The sequence below is a fragment of the Uranotaenia lowii genome, chromosome 2, assembly GCF_029784155.1.
Source record: "Uranotaenia lowii strain MFRU-FL chromosome 2, ASM2978415v1, whole genome shotgun sequence".
Taxonomy (NCBI): domain Eukaryota; kingdom Metazoa; phylum Arthropoda; class Insecta; order Diptera; family Culicidae; genus Uranotaenia; species Uranotaenia lowii.
In genome coordinates this window covers 387,077,489-387,083,424 of record NC_073692.1, presented here as the reverse complement: position 1 = coordinate 387,083,424, position 5,936 = coordinate 387,077,489, and positions in this window count along the sequence as shown.

Here is a 5,936-nt window from a genome sequence, read left to right as displayed (position 1 = left end):
GGATTGTGTCTTCACACACTATCCTCAACTTATTTGATTGTGTGATGGTCTTGCCAACGAACTGCTGCTTTTTGAGAAAGGTTTTGACAGCATGGAATTGAGAAAAACGGTGAATGATAAATGTTTTCCGGGTTCTTTTTTTGACTGATGCACACAGAAAACGAAAAGGACGAAATAAACAACATAGACAATACAGACAAAAAAGGACAAAAAATACATAAAATTATAACATAAAAAAAAACAAATGTATTGAAAAGACAATATAAATCAAGATGATCACAAAAAAAAAACAAATAAAAACAACAAAAAAGACACACAACAACGAAAATGCAAAAAAAAACAACCAAATAGACAAAAAAGCAAAAAATGTTTGAATGACAAAAAACACAAAAAAGGTCAAAACGACCAAATATACAGAAAAAAATACAATCAAAACAAAAATACGAAAAATACATTAATATTGAAAATACTAAAAAGAATAAAAAGAACAAAAGACAAAAAGAATAAAAAAACAAACTGTCTAAAAAGAAAAAAGATTAAAAGGAGCAACAAGACTAAAAAGAAAAAGACAAAACACGAAAAAGGCTAAAATGACATAAAAGAAAAATCAGGTAAAAAGGATAAAAATACTGAATCGACAAAAATACAAAAAAAAAAGACAATAAAAATAAGAAAGGACAAAAAGAAAGAAAAATAAAAAAAAGGACGAAAAAGAACAAAAAAGATAAAAAAGGACAATAAAGATTACAAAAAGGACGAATAAGACATAAAACAAAAACAAAATTAAAAAAGCGGACAGAATAAAACGGACAAAAAAAAATTAAAAAAACGAACAAAAAAAAAAATAAAAAAAACGAACAAAAAAAATATAAAAAGACAAAATATTTAAAAAAAAAACTACTAAAAAGATTTGAAAAAAGACTAAAAAGATTTGAAAAAAGACTAAAAAGATTTGAAAAAAGACTAAAAAGATTTGAAAAAAGACAAAAAGATTTAAAAAAAAGACTAAAAAGATTTGAAAAAAGACTAAAAAGATTTGAAAAAAGACTAAAAAGATTTGAAAAAAGACTAAAATGATTTGAAAAAAGACTGAAAAGATTTGAAAAAAGACTAAAAAGATTTGAAAAAAGACTAAAAAGATTTGAAAAAAGACTAAAAAGATTTGAAAAAAGACTAAAAGATTTAAAAAAAGACTAGAAAGATATGAAAAAACACTAAAAAGATTTGAAAAAAGACTAAAAAGATAAAAAAAAAGACTAAAAAGATTAAAAAAAAAGACTAAAAAGATTAAAAAAAGAGTAAAAAGAAAAAAAAACGTAAAAGATGAAAAAGAAAGACTAAAAAGACTAAACAGATTAAAAAGACTAAAAAGGCTAAAAAGACTAAAAAGACTAAAAAGACTAAAAAGACTAAAAAGACTAAAAAGACTAAAAAGACTAAAAAGACTAAAAAGACTAAAAAGACTAAAAAGACTAAAAAGACTAAAAAGACTAAAAAGACTAAAAAGACTAAAAAGACTAAAAAGACTAAAAAGACTAAAAAGACTAAAAAGACTAAAAAGACTAAAAAGACTAAAAAGACTAAAAAGACTAAAAAGACTAAAAAGACTAAAAAGACTAAAAAGACTAAAAAGACTAAAAAGACTAAAAAGACTAAAAAGACTAAAAAGACTAAAAAGACTAAAAAGACTAAAAAGACTAAAAAGACTAAAAAGACTAAAAAGACTAAAAAGACTAAAAAGACTAAAAAGACTAAAAAGACTAAAAAGACTAAAAAGACTAAAAAGACTAAAAAGACTAAAAAGACTAAAAAGACTAAAAAGACTAAAAAGACTAAAAAGACTAAAAAGACTAAAAAGACTAAAAAGACTAAAAAGACTAAAAAGACTAAAAAGACTAAAAAGACTAAAAAGACTAAAAAGACTAAAAAGACTAAAAAGACTAAAAAGACTAAAAAGACTAAAAAGACTAAAAAGACTAAAAAGACTAAAAAGACTAAAAAGACTAAAAAGACTAAAAAGACTAAAAAGACTAAAAAGACTAAAAAGACTAAAAAGACTAAAAAGACTAAAAAGACTAAAAAGACTAAAAAGACTAAAAAGACTAAAAAGACTAAAAAGACTAAAAAGACTAAAAAGACTAAAAAGACTAAAAAGACTAAAAAGACTAAAAAGACTAAAAAGACTAAAAAGACTAAAAAGACTAAAAAGACTAAAAAGACTAAAAAGACTAAAAAGACTAAAAAGACTAAAAAGACTAAAAGACTAAAAAGACTAAAAAGACTAGAAAGACTAGAAAGAACTCTGAGATAGCGCGTATCTCTCCCCCCCCCCCCCCCCCCCCCCCCCCCACCCCCCCCCCCCCCCCCCCCCCCCCCCCCCCCCCCCCCCCCCCCCCCCCCCCCCCCCCCCCCCCCCCCCCCCCCCCCCCCCCCCCACCCCCCGACTAGAAAGACTAGAAAGACTAGAAAGACTAGAAAGACTAGAAAGACTAGAAAGACTAGAAAGACTAGAAAGACTAGAAAGACTAGAAAGACTAGAAAGACTAGAAAGACTAGAAAGACTAGAAAGACTAGAAAGACTAGAAAGACTAGAAAGACTAGAAAGACTAGAAAGACTAGAAAGACTAGAAAGACTAGAAAGACTAGAAAGACTAGAAAGACTAGAAAGACTAGAAAGACTAGAAAGACTAGAAAGACTAGAAAGACTAGAAAGACTAGAAAGACTAGAAAGACTAGAAAGACTAGAAAGACTAGAAAGACTAGAAAGACTAGAAAGACTAGAAAGACTAGAAAGACTAGAAAGACTAGAAAGACTAGAAAGACTAGAAAGACTAGAAAGACTAGAAAGACTAGAAAGACTAGAAAGACTAGAAAGACTAGAAAGACTAGAAAGACTAGAAAGACTAGAAAGACTAGAAAGACTAGAAAGACTAGAAAGACTAGAAAGACTAGAAAGACTAGAAAGACTAGAAAGACTAGGAAGACTAGAAAGACTAGAAAGACTAGAAAGACTAGAAAGACTAGAAAGACTAGAAAGACTAGAAAGACTAGAAAGACTAGAAAGACTAGAAAGACTAGAAAGACTAGAAAGACTAGAAAGACTAGAAAGACTAGAAAGACTAGAAAGACTAGAAAGACTAGAAAGACTAGAAAGACTAGAAAGACTAGAAAGACTAGAAAGACTAGAAAGACTAGAAAGACTAGAAAGACTAGAAAGACTAGAAAGACTAGAAAGACTAGAAAGACTAGAAAGACTAGAAAGACTAGAAAGACTAGAAAGACTAGAAAGACTAGAAGGACTAGAAAGACTAGAAAGACTAGAAAGACTAGAAAGACTAGAAAGACTAGAAAGACTAGAAAGACTAGAAAGACTAAAAAGACTAAAAAGTCTAAAAAGACTAAAACGACTAAAAAGACTAAAAAGACTAAAAAAAACTTAAAAGACTTAAAACACTTAAAAGACTAAAAAGACTTCAAAGACTAAAAAGACTAATAAGACTAAAAAGACTTAAAAGACTTAAAAGACTTAAAAGACTGAAAAGACTAAAAAGACTAAAAAGACTTAAAAGACTTAAAAGACTTAAAAGACTTAAAAGACTTGAAAGACTTAAAAGACTAAAAAGATAGAACAGACTGAAAGATTTAAAGGACTAAAAAGGCTAAAAAGACTATAAAGGCTTTAAAATCTAAATAGACTTCAAAGACTGAAATGACTAAAAAGATTAAAAATACAAAAAAAAACTCACTGGACTCATATGAATAAAACAAATGAACTGAAAAGATTAGAAAAAAAAAATATAAAAACATAAAAAGACAAAAACACAAGATGATAAAAAACATTTTAAGGACATAAACAAAGAATCATAAAAACTGGAGTTCAATGTCAGATTTTGTCCTTTCATCCTCTTTGACAAATTTATGTAATGTGTAAGCTCAACGTTGTGCAACATTCTGGTTTGAAGCATGAAGCAACAGGTAAGCACAATCGACGAAACGTCAACCCCTTTTTTAGAAATAGGATATTTATAAGGCTGAATGGTATTCCGGTACGCGGAGAAAAACATCGAAAAACCATGCTGAAAGGGAGGGGAAGCATCTAACAAAAAATGTACAAGGATGTGCGCATGTCGGTTTGCAAAATTCAGCAGAACGTCTCAAAGGGACAAAAAACCGAATCCTGTGACAGTTTCCACATATACAAAGTTTTTTGTAAAGGATTAAAATAAACGCTTGGAACACCTCTCAAGAATGGATTAGGGTATGTGAGCCTTAACTTGGCATGCTCCTTATCTTGGCATGCCAAAATGCATTTTGGTAATTTATATGTCAAACATATGCCTAAAAATATGAAATAAATCAAACATAAAAGAAAATCGCATTTGTCTAAATGCTGCATAGCATTTGTCCGCAATTGAATATAAATAACTGCGTAATAATTTTTTTTCACATGACGAACTGGAAGAAAAATTACGATTTTCGGAAAAAATCTGAAATGAACCTACCTTGCTAGTGCATCTGCCACTTTCGGATCGATTTTGAAAACACACTTCCCTATGAAAAAATCACTAAAAAATACCGTTGGTTACAGCAAAACGTGGCAAAAAATATAAAATTTTAACCTACTCCAAACAACGTAAATATTTGATCTAAAATTGAAGAGAATATAAACATTTTTTTCGCCTAATCTTGGCATGAAATTCCACTAATTGAGGTTTGTATGTATGTGTGAAAACGAAATCAGAAGGCAGACGGTAGCCGGCAGCCGGCAGCCGAATCGTCGGCCGTTAGTGCACAGTGGTCTGGAAATTTAAAACCGGTCGAAAGTAAAAAGAATGATTGAAATAACTTAAAAATACCATTAATGTATTTTGGACAATAATGAATTTATTTATCTCTCAAGCGTATTTGGCATCTTAGTTGGAATTATAATACTAAAAGTTTAGCTGCCTTTTTTTGGCAAATTTCTAGAACTTTTCCTCTCAACTTCTGAGCACGAAATCAACAGGATTCGGATCCGAATCGATATCTTGGATCTCAACGTTTAAGTAACTTTATCCATACCCAAAAAAAATTACAATTGGAAATAAGGTTCAACGTATTTTTATTTAATTATAATTGTGCTGGAGATAAACATTTGCTGTATATGTGTCGCTTTGAAAGGAATGATTACAAAGTTCAAATTATGACATTCTAAATATTATGTTTATTGAAAAAAGTAATGGCATAACAATGTTGAAAAATTATGTTATTTAGAGCTAAATTTTATTGTTTTAAATTTCATGTGAAATCAAAAATTATATTTTGACCAAGTTTGTTTTATATTATGGATCACTGTGCATCAGCAGAGGTGATGCATTTGTTTTCCGTAGGAAAGGAATATGCGAAGGAAGCGCTGCCGAGTTTGGATGATGATTTTGCATGAGTGCGAGTGAGATGCAGCTTGAATTTCACCCAGCTTGTAAATTTGTTGTTCGCTTCCATTGGCTATAGTCCCCAAACGAACGAGTGAGATGCAATCTATTTCAATCAGGCTGGCTGGAGTGAGCGATAGTTTGTCTTGTTTTGTTATCCGGGTGTACGCAAACGATTGCTAGAAAATTCCTAAGGGCGACATTTTAAATATGTAGGTATGATTCAAAGAATCGTTCGCTTACTTGAGTTTTATTTTTAGCTTGCTTCTTGCCTCGGTCATAATGGTTTTTAAAATGTCTTTCCTCCTTTTATGGGAATGGAATAAAAAAAATATGAACATTCACTATCGTATGTTAACTTCAATGGTAACAGATCTATCATGATTCTATTTTAAAAAAATGAACAAACGATTTGTTTGCTCGGTTTATAAACATATTTATGTTAACCAATGCAATATTTTGGAACCTATTTGTTCTAGATTGTCATTCTGATAAAAGAAATTTTAAACACACCAAAAACTGAAA